Here is a 13,390-nt window from a genome sequence, read left to right on the forward strand (position 1 = left end):
AATTTTAAATCAATACTCAACTTATTTCAAGTGACAATCACATAAAAATATTTACAACAGGAGTGTATGCGCATTGAGTATGATAGCATGAGGAAACTTGGATCGGGTTATTGGTGTGGTTCTTATTTGGCTTATAGATTTTAATTTGGAACATGAGTACGGCTGCCTATCTCATCCTCTGGTTGTGTGCGACCATGTTTTCATCTGATTTTGCATTGGTAATAGACTGTGTTGCGAAAGGAACTATGTGTGATAGAAGGGTATGGACTGTGTTGTGTTTGGTTAGTGTTGATAGGGATGTTTATTGGGTCCCTACCAGTAGGAGGATTGATGGTTGAGTATCTTTAAGCTCGTGTGGTGCTGATCGTGAATCTTCAGGCCCGTGATGGGATGACGTCAAGATCGGCGTAGTACCGTGAGCTTACAATTTTAGTGGTTAGAAGGTTTCATGGTGTATCATGAACCAATGGCTCTATAATTCATATGATTGGGACCCACTAGTCATTTGATTGAGACTCTTAGGTCTCAGATCGTTAGTCTTTGGCATGGTGGAAGTGTTGTATTACTGTGGGGTGACCTGTAGCATTCACAAGGCTGGTAGGTAGTTGTGTAAGTGTTGTAAGACTGTAGGATGGCTCGTAGAATTCACTAAGTATATGAGTAATTATGTGAGTGTTGTGAGTCTCCAATTTTGCTCATAGCCTTCACCAGATTGAGTTTGACCATTTTAGGAAGGGTGGTGAGACTATGGGAAGGCCACAACATTCATGGGGTTGAGGAAGGTTGTATGCCGATTTGGGGTTGGGTGGGATGTAAGACTATGGTCGGGTCGGTAGCATTTACGTAGAACATAGTGGACTAGATTGTGTTCGTATGTAGGTCGGTTACGTCGTCCCTTGAGGAATTCTGGAGCCATGTTGGGGAACAGGTTAAGGTAACTTTTGACAATTAGAATGTCAGGTGGAGTCTCGAAGCACGACCATGCATGAGGTTGTTAGTCTCAGTAGACAGTTAAGGATTCTGCATCCCAGTTTAGTAGGTCAACATGGAATCAAGAGATTTCGGGTAGATCAAATATGCAAATCCCTGCTTATCAGAATGTGTGTTATTTATTGGTCTGGCACCTGGGGTGAAACTAGCATTGGGAGTCGCCTTGTTTTCAAATGAAATGTTTCAGTCGTGATGAAAAGATATGGTATCCATCCTTCTAGTGGCCAGCAAAATAATTCAGGGTCAGAAGACTTTCTTTCGGTTTGGATTGTGAATTGGAGTTTTTATGGATGTAGGATGAGATAATTTTATCTGTTGAGAAGACAACCACTATTTAGGGTTCCCAGTTTGTGGGCAGAGTAGTTGAGTTTTCTTTCGATTGCTGAAGACAGAGTGATAACATTCATTTCTTTTCTAAGAGCTGTGATTTCTGCTAAGAATGGGCTTTGATGGCGTCATTGAAGAGGTTTGTCTATTATGATAGTGGAAGTAGTAAGGAATGATACCGATGATGAAATCTAGTTTAAGTGGGGGAGAGTTGTAACATCCTGTTTCGAGAAGTTCTTATTTCAGGATTGTGTACAATAAATGGATCAGATGATGCATTGGGCTTCATTGGAATGAAGTTTAGACTCTATTAGAGGTGTATGATGTTGGATAAATGATTTAAACCTTGGATTGTTCGATGGAAGCTAAGGGGTAAAATAGGAAAGGTTATGTTTCGGGCTTCTTGCATAAATTAAGGATTTTAGTTAGAGATGTTTTTATTCATAAGTGTCACGATAGAATTGTAGATCTCGTTGTTACCTTTACGTGGATATAAAGATCATCGAAAACAGAGTTGAAACGAAGAAGTTATGGTTGTTTGAAGTTAAGCTAGAAAAGGAGTCTAGTACGTTGGGCGTACACTAGCTAGTACGTTGGGCGTACTAGGTTAAGGGAAGTCACGTTTTTAGGGTGTTACACAAGGTGTGACTTTAGGTACGTTGGGCATATTTTCGCAGTGCAAAAACCCTATTTTGTGGTTTTGAGCCCTATTTAAGGACTCTAACCCCTTAGGCTCCTTCCTAACATCAACCTCAACCATCTTGAGCCTCCAAGTTGAAACCCTAGCCCCATAGATCAAATCTTGATCCTTTCTTTATGTTTTGAGTGCATTTTGGATGAAAGAGAAGTTCAAGCTTGTAGATTATTGAAGCTTAAGCTTGTGGATCCAGAGCCTACATTGTTTTCTCAACTCCAGAAGGTATAAAGCTTAAATCTTGATGATGCATTTGTTAGATCTAGGTAGTTTTGGGTTTTATGAACTCTTTTGTAAATTTAGTGCATAAAGTTTAGATCTTGAAAGATAGTGACCTTGTTATGGATAAATTTGGAAATTTTATTCATCTAAATATCATATTAATTCATATTTGAAGGTTAGAGACTTGGACTTAATGGATTAAGTTGAAAAAGATGCATTTTTGGTCCATTTGAGATTTAAAGACTAGATCTTGGTTGTTTGGACCATCCTAATGGATAAATTTGGAAACTTTATCCATTATGGGGCTATTAGGAGTCAGAAAGATGTTATCTTGGCCCCTTTCTTCCCTCCATGAGTCATGATGCGTTGGTTTGTGTATTAAGTTAGGATTTTGGTGTATGGACTCCTTCTAGCCATGAAAAGTCATAAAGTTGGAAACTTTATGACTTAGAATGTTATTTGAGAATAAATTTGAGCTTTGGACATGAAATCTTAATGAAATAAGCACTTAATGAAGGTAAATGGAATTAGTCGAGTATGTCGGGGGTACCTGGTAATACGTTGACCGGACCAGGATGGAGCCCCCTAATCAGGAAGGGATCAACTATGCTGAGTGTAGTGACTGAATACGTTGGACGTACTCAGTCTGTGTTGACCTAAGGGCATTTTGGGTAATTTGAATTATAGTTTGAGATTTAGATACTTGTGAATTGTATAGGTGACCGGTAGAGATAACTTTTGGGGCAGTGATCGGTATAACTATTCTTTCATACCGTGAGGTGAGTCTTTTCACTATACTCATGGGTTGAAGGCACCAATGTTGTCCCATTAGATTGTGCTAATTGTCTTTGCAACTTTTGCATGTATGTTTGGGTTTGAATACACCCCAATGATGGGCCCATTATTATATGTTGGGTTGAAATATATCCCAAGGCTGGGCGCACTATTGTATGTTGGGTTGAAGTATACCCAGGTTTGGGCCCACTGTTGAATATTGGGTTGAAATATACCCCAGGGATGGGCCCACTATTGTGTGGTGGGTTGAAATATACCCCAGGACTGGGCCCACTATTGTATGTTGGGTTTAAATATACCCCAGGGTTGGGCCCAATAATGTATATTGGGTTGAAACATACCCCAGGGTCGGGCCCACTGATTTGTATGGTGTGTGGTACTTTGGGGAACTCACTAAACTTTGTATTTATAGTTTATCTTTATGGTTTCGGGTACTTCCACTTTCAAAAGGAAGGGCATGGCTTGATCGCACTGCATCCCTTGGAGTTTTATTCCGCACTAAATGCTTACAAATTACTCTGATGTTTTGAGAATACTTTGACTTTGGTCGTCGTTTGGAACAATGAATGAATGACTTTAACTTATTTACAATGAAATTTTTATTCGGTATTTGTGGGACGTTACAACATGATATGGTCGACTTGGTAGACCACAAGCAGGAAAAAACTACACAAAGATTATGAAAAAAGGTTAAATAGTCAGATCTTCTCAATGATAAAAAAAAAATGGAAGATATCATTAGAAAGTTATGTTACCTCAACACACACACACATACATACACACACACACACACACACATATATATATATATATATATATATATATATATATATATATATATATATATATATATATATATATATATATATATATATATATATATATATACTCATTGAGTGTACACTTCCAGTTACATAACCAACAAAGCCAAAATTCTTAGCCCTTATTAAAAGGCTTAAGGTCAACAACATTTATCATGAAAATGAAAAAGTCAACATTTTACAATTTTTCATAGCTAATAACACAAAAGTCCAAAATTTTAGCCATTTTGACAACAAAAACTATGAAAGTCAATACTTTTGACAAATGAGTCAATGATAAAACTTTACATTCTCTTTACCATTTTCATCACTAATATGATCAATACGGTAGAAGTATAAAAACAAAATTTGATGCACCTACACCCTTTAACACATATCAGGTACCTATCATCCAGAAAAAAAAAAAAAAAAAAAAAAAAAAAAAAAAAAAAAGTTGGCTAACATGTTGGTTTAAACAGAAATAAAAAAAATGAATAATCAAGAGAAAAACCACAATAATATTTAAATAAACATGGGAACAAAAATAAAACAAATCAATAACGTGAAGTATCAAAAATAAAACAAATTTACAAACCTAAAATTGTTGAAGGAGAAATCATTTGATGTTCATCTCCTAAGCCAAGTCTATGCAATTATGAAGGAAAAATCAACTCATGTTCGTCTCCTGGTGTTCATCAACAACAAACATTAGAGAATACATGAATAAGATATTTCTTGCATAAAACTCAAATAACTCAAACAGAAATAAAATTCAAATAGATAATAGGGGACAACAATTTTTCATAAGATATTGTTGTAATGTTGTTTTTGATAAATGCAACTCGAAACTATCATCAGATTTAAGAATCTCTCATGGTTCAACCATCTTCCTGTTGTGCCTATTTTCTCTTGTTTCGTTTTGAATTTTCCACTTTAATCTATCATTATTGCACAAAAATTTGAAGATAATTCGTAACCGTAAGATATCTATTTGATTTAGAATGTGAAATTGTAACTTGAAAAAATAAGAACTTGAAAGAGCCATTACATGATCGATTGAGTACTGATTTGTTGATTAAGAACTCGACTAATCGACTCCTTGATCTCCGCATACCACTGAATTTTCAATTTTCAAGGGTATCGGCGAATACCTATTTCATCGATTGTAATTCTCAAGACTTTAGGCTTCAATTATTTGGCAGACCAGTACCTTCATCTGAAACCCTAATATCTTTCTCGACCACCGCCTCTACAACATCCTTAATAGTCGTAATGGCCTCCGCCACCAATGACGCAACGATAGGCGCCAATAGAAAGAGAGTTAACGGAGATGGTGATGGTCAGGCTCGGTGGAGAAGATGGTGAGTAAGAGGGTTTTGATGCCTTCCTCTTGAGAGATGAGGGGATAAAGTAGAGTAGAGAGAACATACCTGCAACCGAAGGCGATATGGTGGCAAGCCATACATGATGGAAGTTGGAAATCGAGTATGTATCTGAGATCAAAATGACAACCCTAACCCGAACTGATCAACGGTGGGGGCTGCAATTGAGGGAGCCGAACATGGAAACTGGGAAGCCGCTGACTAAACCATTTCCATCGCACATCGAGGACAACAACAACCTCAAGACCATCATCTGTAATTTAGAGAAACGGTAGATGAAACAGTGAGGTAAAAGAATCAATTAAACAAAATCGATAAGGTTGGAAGTGGTGGGCGGTGGGTCAGACCAAAGGCTAAAGTTTCCAATCTCTCAAAATAAAGTCTGTCAATATCCAAAGTTGTGACATCCCAATTTCACGGCCAGAAAATACCGATTTGTTTATGCTTTGTTTTTAAAATCAAGTTAATTTTTTAAAGAAAACAGTTGTGGAATTTGTTCCCAAAACAAAATATGATATAAATTTATCAAAGCATTTCTTTAAAGAAATGTTTTTTCATTATATAACAAAATCTCGGGATGTCATGCTCAATAAAGACCAAAAGCATAAACAGAACAAAATAGAACTTACAACAGTTATTCATAACTACTGGCCTATAACCAAAATCTCTCGTTATGTCAGCCAACTTATGCTCTCGTGTCATAACCTGTAATATAAAGAAAACTGAGAGGGTCGGGCTTGGGAGCCTGGTGAGCATATAGGGTTTTCAACACACAATAATATAATTATTATATTTAATTATCGCTCAATCAATCCAATTATCCACCCCCATTATCTTCCTTTATTTTATAAAGATTTACCCTAAGGACCGATTACCCTTCTCCCATTCATTCCTAAGGATTGCCCTAAGGAATTGGCACAAAGTTTAGTGCTGCCAAGGTTCTTAGATTACCTATGGTGAACTCGCAGTTCACAATAATTAATGAACACCTAGTTCAAAAACACCTAATGAACACTTAGTTCAAATATCCCTGGTGAACACATAGTTCTAAACATCTAGTGAACACTTAGTTCAAATATCCTTGGTGAACACATAGTTCTAAACATCTAGTGAACACTTAGTTCAATTATACCTGGTGAACACTAAGTTCAAATATCCCTTGTGAACCCAATCACCTAAGGAACACAGAGTACGAAAGCTCTTAGTTCAAACAATGATGATAATAATGTATATCTCGATCCTGCAAAACCACTAATATTATTAACGCATATATATCATATTTCTAAAATAATCTATCACATCCCGTCGATCCCCACATACTGACCCTATACAATGATCTTACGAGATCTAGCCTAAGGAATCGATATGAAAAATAAATTGACGAGACTGCTTCGGAAATTCCCTAGCAGCAAACGAGAATCAATAAATACATCAAATGAGGGGAATGGAATAGGTTTCACCACGAACCTTCGTTCGTAAAAGAAAGAACCACAAGACAATCAAGTCAGGGGTAGTTATCTAGATAACAATGCCTAGGCGTTGTTCAACAATCATGAGGTATTAGACCCCCAGACTCTCCCTATCCAGCATCAAACTTTGCCTAGAAGTGGCCTGAATATCATGAGGTATTTCACCCCCAAACGCACCCTATCCAACAATATATCATCAGACATACCTAGCAGTGGTCTATTACCGATACACTTTTTTAGGCAGTCTATGAAGTTCCCTTACTTACTTCGTGAAAGAACACGCTGGCATATGAAGCTCGTCCGATCACTTCATAATAGAAACGCTGACTCCAAAGCTCTTTCAACATAAACTGTATGGGGAAAATACTAATAGAGTACTCCCTTACGCCCTCGTAACCGACACACAATAGTGTCAAAAAGACTTTGTACATGATAGTACTTCTGGCACATTATAGTACTCTGGTATGCGAAGGACTCGTACCTGAGAACATAATAGTACCCTGGCACAAGCAGCACCCAAGACACAGAGCTTTCAAAAGGACTTCGTACATAAAATGTACTTCTGTACGTAGGACGTACTCCACTTATCATCAATCTCACCCCACACATACTGTTAATAAGAGACTACCCAAAGTCCAATCTTAATTGAACTAAACATCCCATTTAAGTCTTAACCATCACTAGGCAAACCTACAATACTTACTATCTCCGTTTAGGAAACGCTAACTAGTGTATACATAACACAAAGTTTTAAGTAATAATATCATCTATACACATCTTAACACATATTGGACCATAACTGGTTCGCATGATGTATATCATCAATTATACATATAACACATGTTTTGAGCAATAGCAAATATTTCACACACACACACACACACACACACACACACACACATATATATATATATATATATATATATATATATATATATATATATTTCATACTTTAATCAATACTCGTATTAAAATCACATTCATAAAAGGGACTATGCGCATGATACCTTATCGGATGAACACGTAGTTCAAAAATACATAATCCGTACTCCCGGATCTTAAATTTGCCTCATGACCTAATCCATAATCCCGGATCTAAAACTAATCTCTTGATTTGATCCATACTCTCGGATCTAAAACTAACCTCTTGATCTGATCCATATTCTCGGATCTAAAACTAACCTCCTGATATGATCCATACATCCAGATCTAAAACAAGTTTATCTCTTTATCCTTTTATCTCATGGTCCAACCTATCTTTTATCACCTACCAACAACCTCATCTACCCATGTTCTTTCCAACATATTTTTAGATACAAAATACATATATAGTTTAACTCATTAAAACTTATATAATTCATCCATTCCACAATCATCTCAAATAAACAACAATATATTATACACACAACACGTATTTCATAGCAAATACTTAATATTTATGTGTTAGGAGAAAGTGACTACACATTCACTTGATCAGAAGATGATCGGACAGCACTATGGCTTGTATAAGTAGTATTCTTCGGTGAAACCTAGAGATCTTCACAAAAACCGGGCTTCTCGCCGGCAGAGCTTCGGCTTGGAAATTTCACTTCTCAGGATCTTCGGGGCTTTGGGACTTGCTTCGGGGCTCGGGAATGATACCGGGGCTTCGGGATATTTCTTGCACGAAAATCATGGCAAAAACGAGAGAGAAGGAAAGAAAATTGGCAAAGAACTCGACTGCCCTCGCACCCTTTATATAGGGTCTGAATCCTTGGATTACTCTGGGCGTACCAAGGCATTACGCTGGGAGTAATCTGGATCAGACCGGTGACTCCTCCTCCTTCGGATAATATCCGAATTTATAATTAAATAAATATATTTTAATTATTTAAAAACTTCCGAAATTCATATCTTCCTCATACGAGCTCCGTTTTTGACGTTCTTTAAATCCACGCGTAGGTGAGACTATACTCTACAACTTTCATTTAGACTCCGTCAGCTAATTTTGAATTTATTTTTATTGTTTATTTTTAGTAGGCCGGGACAGGAAAACTCCGTTATAAATTCATAACTTCTTCATCTGACGTCCGTTTTCGTCTGTCTTTTTACCGTTGGACTACTATCAACGACATCTTCGATTCTCGTTTAGATTGTTCCGGCTAGAAATCACTCGATCTCGAAATCGACTTTTGGGCTGCATACTGTTAAGCTGAAACTTAGAAAAATCATAACTTCCTCATACGAAGTCAAATTTGGACATTCTTTCTATGCAGGCTCTCGGTTTAACAAACTCTACAACATTCGTTTAGATCACTAAGTCTAAATATCGCTCTATCGTAGATTCACATTTTACGTCGCGGTGTGTCGTGTCGGTTTTGTCGCGAAACTTCGACAAGTCATAACTTCTTCGTTATAACTCAGATTTTAACGTTCTTTATATGTACGGAATCCTTGTAACATATACCACAACTTAGTTAAGATTATTCATTCTAAATAATCTTCTATCAAAAAGCTATTTTGGACGCTTAACGTCTCTAAATTGACTAGCCCTGATCTACGGGCGTTACAATTATCTCCCCTTTAAGATGATTACGTCCCAGAATCATCAACGAAAATAGGGCTTGGATAATGATTCCATATGTTAACTCTTCATACTATGTAATAATCGTAACTTCCATGTTTCCTCGAATGAGTATTTAACTCTAGCACTTCTTGACTGTAGACGATGCTCAATCTTGCATCTGTTTTTCGTACTATATTGGACTTTCAATCGTAACCTACAAGTTACAAAATAAATCCTTATCGTGGAATCCTTCCTCTTCTTAGGATAAATACTTTCCTTTATCTATTGTAACAGACCGATGGGTCGTGCTCTAATGACCTCTCGTCGCATGATGCAACTCTTAGACTCGGTCTTTTAGAGTTAAATTCCAAAATGGAATATACCTTCCTTCATATTCTAATGTGATACCATCACATTTTTAGCATGTAGTATTTCTACCTACTAACTTCTTTTAACAAGGAGTGCGATACTATCGATCGCATTAATTTCAACCTTCTGACCTAAGTCAGATGTAACATCGAACTTGATCATCTAGACCACGTAACATACTCCTCACAGTCGAACTCAAATTTATATGACCACTAGGGTCGGAATAACATCCATCTCTCTAGTCATTACCGAAACAAGGGTAATGACATACTCGAATAAAACGAGACCAATTACTAGTTTCTTGGTAACCTTGTGACTTTCCCTGATCCAAGTGCGAGTCATGTGCTTCCGGTAGTATATTCATCTACTACCTTTCACACCTACTCATACTCGTCCCAAGTGTTGGAACCTGAAAGTGAACCTCTAGCAATCCTTGATACTAATTCCGAAGTGTGTTTAGTTCTGGAGAAGTAGATGCTCCGGAACATGTCCAGAGCTGGAGAAATGGAGTGAAGAAACAAGAAGAGAAGAAATCCTTTCCGGAGTGTCTCTCACGTCCGGAATGCTTGTTGATCCGAAAAATGTTATTTTGTCTCTTGTCATTTATTGTATTTGTATTGACGTAACATCTCATAGGACTTAGCTTTTGTACTCATAGATAAACAAAATGCCAGAAATAGTTCTTTTGTCCAGTCCTATGTAAGTTACTTGGTTAATTCGTTGTAATACTCTCTTCGATATATAGGAGCATTCAATAAACGTCAATTACGGATCTTTTCTCTCACTTTTGGCAATTTTATCTTTATCACATCAAAAACTTACTTCTTGTTCATTTATTGATCTTTCCTTGATCATTGTTTACTTATTCATACTTAATGTCTTGATCATTTGTTGAATTAATTATCTAAGACTTGACTGGTCTCTCCAGCCTTGACTTGAACATCTATTTGCAACCAGACATTGATCTCAAGCATTAACTCAAGGTTTGAGTTCTCAAACCTTGTCCCTGCGCAAAGATCTTGTTCTCTCAATTGGTATCAGAGCTTGAGTGGTTGTCCTTTGAATCCATAAGATCATATTATAGTTGGTTTGAACTTACCTTGGTATTTTAACCATTTTTGTGTTAAGGATAAAAGTTCTTCTATATACCACTTAAGCTTGAAGATATCTTGACTTCAATGGCTGCTTCAAATCCTCAGTAAATGATTTCAATGCAAATCACAAATAGCATGGGTGGCCCTACACGTGCCCCACTTTTAGTTGTGGAAGAATATGATCACTGGAAAGTCAGAATGGAAAGATTTCTTTTGTCCAAAGATAAAGGTGAAGAGATTTGGAGATTCATAAAAGAAGGTCCACATATTCCTGTTAGAACCGTTGTAAGAGATGTTGCTGCTTAGCTTATGGGACAAGATGAAGCTCGTCCAATTCCTCTAACTGCAGATGATGTTGAAAAGTTGCATGTTGATCAAGTTGCCTTCTCGAAAATGGTGTTTGGTGTTCCTCCATCACTCTTTGAGCACATCAAGCTATGTAAATCAGCCAAAGAAATTTGGGACACTCTTCAAGATCTGATTGAAGTTTCTGAAAATATGAAGGACAAACGTCTCACCTTGGTTGTCAATGACTTTGACACTTTCACTACCACTCCAGGTGAATCCGTAGCCTCAGCCTCTAACCGATATCGAATCGATGTCAACAACATGACTGCTCATGGGATTGTTCGAACTCCTCTCGAGTACAATCTCAAGTTCATTAACGGTCTTGGTAAAGGATGCGGAAATGTAAAGTCTTGTCTTCAAAGTAATGGTTCCTTAAAAAAATTGAAACTCGATCAATTTTTTGATGAGCTTCAGGAACACGAATCCAATGTTGCCCAAACCATAAGAGAACTTTCCGGAGGACAAATTGCTCTAGTTAGTTCCTTTGAATCAACCATTCCGAACCCACCTGCTCCGGAACCTTAAAAACCCGCTGTTCCTCTGAATTAGTCATCCTTAACCTCCTTATCCACTCATATCTATCCTGACGATGATTCCGAAACTTTGGATTCTGAACTCCGTTTTCAACAAGAGTTTGCTCTGCTTTCAATTAAATACAAACGTCTTTTCAATCCCTCTTATAAACCATACCAAAACAGGTTCAGTGCTCCTTTCCAAAACCATCCTCAACCATATTCTGCTCCGGAACCAAAACATACCTCCGAAAACCCTCCTGCATACAAGCCTAACCTCTTTAAACCAAACTTAGCTCCAAAATCTTCTCAAAGCTCCAACTCAGAAAAACCAAAGATTCTGTGTCACAAATGCGGTCATCCAAAGCATTTTGCCAAAGATTGTCTAGCCGATGCTCTACAAAAACCAAAAATCAAGGACTCAGCTTATTATGTCCGAAAAGCACAAGAAATGGCTGAAAGTGAGAAAGCATTTGTTACTACTGTTTCAAGAGATGTAGAAGGATACTGGTCATCCGGAGATGATGAAGATTTGGTATCTGGAAGGAATATGTGTTTGATGGCAAGACAAACAATTGAATGTGATGAGGCTATTGGTCTTCTGGGTCCGAAGATGAAGATGATGTTGCTGAACCTCACTACTACTACATGGCCACCAATGATCCACCAGGTCGAAGCATTGTTCAGCAGGTAAAATCCATGATCTCTGATAATAATTTTGATTTGACTTTATGTGAACCTTATCTGACTCAAATTCACACAGATATGAACACTATCTATAAAGCCTATGAGTCTGCCATAGAAGCCAGTGAGAAGAAAGACTGTGAACTAAGTCGTCTTAGATTACGTTTTGAGGATAAGAAATTGAAAATCGAGTCTCTAGAACATGAACTTGTAATGTCAAAAGATGAATGTATCATTTTGAAAGATAAATGTGAAATCACTTATTCTGAATGAAAATTTTTGATTTCTGATAACAAACGTCTCAATGCCAAAATAGATGCTTTACATAACTTTGTAGACATGCTTGAAGCTGACATTCGAATGACTCATAATTTTCGTCTTCCATGGTCAAAAGCTCCTGGTCTCAGAAGCGAGTTTCCGAAACCAATTAATAGTCCCCTGAAGGAATTGCAAAATTTGTCATTTATGGGAGAGGTTCCGAACATCAAAAATTCAGATACTCCTGTTTCCCCATTATCACCACTTCAAGAGGATAAAAGGTCTTTTGAGTCCCTAATTCTTGAGTTCCAACCAATAGTTGTTAAGTGTCTTGATTCCACGCCCCTTCCGCCTCTGATAAACCTAGACCTGAATTGGACCACGGAATATCATCATAGTCTCTCAAATTGTGTGGACCATGTTCCTATGAGCAATCACGTCAATAACTGCGTGATTGAGGAAATTATTCCGGAAACAACTGAAGCCAATGCCTCGGAATTCGTATGGGCATCCCTAGATGATAAAATTGAGGTCTCAAGTATAGTGTCCTCTGATCCATGTGAATCGGACTCTATAGTTCTTTCAAAAACCAAATTGGTTCCCATCACTCCCAAATTTTCAAATCCATCCAAAGGACAATCCTTTGGATCCTCTCCTCATCCTAAGAGAAAACCAATGTTGAATAGAAATGATGTTGTAGATCCCAAGGTCGAAGCTAGAAATGCTTTCAAAAAGGAAGTTAGAACTAGACAATATTCCAGATTCCTTGCTAATTCTAAACCAAGTTTGTTCCGTAATCCTCGTGTCTTCACTCATAATCAAAACTCCTTTATTCGTATAAGGATCATGAAGAGACATTCCGAACCTCCTGTTCGTTCAGAACCAAAAGAAGTCCTTAGCT

General features: G+C 37.4%; 1 long non-coding RNA gene across 1 annotated transcript; it reads right to left on the reverse strand.

The window, feature by feature from the left end:
• Positions 1-3,938: 3,938 nt before the first annotated feature.
• Positions 3,939-5,549, reverse strand: LOC111877915 (uncharacterized). Its single transcript, XR_002845563.3, has 2 exons — positions 4,424-5,549; positions 3,939-4,233 (listed from the first exon to the last, which is right to left on the reverse strand). It is a non-coding gene; the product is annotated as an uncharacterized LOC111877915 (long non-coding RNA).
• Between the last annotated feature and the right edge of the window lie 7,841 nt (positions 5,550-13,390).

This window comes from Lactuca sativa, chromosome 4, assembly GCF_002870075.4.
Source record: "Lactuca sativa cultivar Salinas chromosome 4, Lsat_Salinas_v11, whole genome shotgun sequence".
In the NCBI taxonomy this organism is placed as follows: domain Eukaryota; kingdom Viridiplantae; phylum Streptophyta; class Magnoliopsida; order Asterales; family Asteraceae; genus Lactuca; species Lactuca sativa.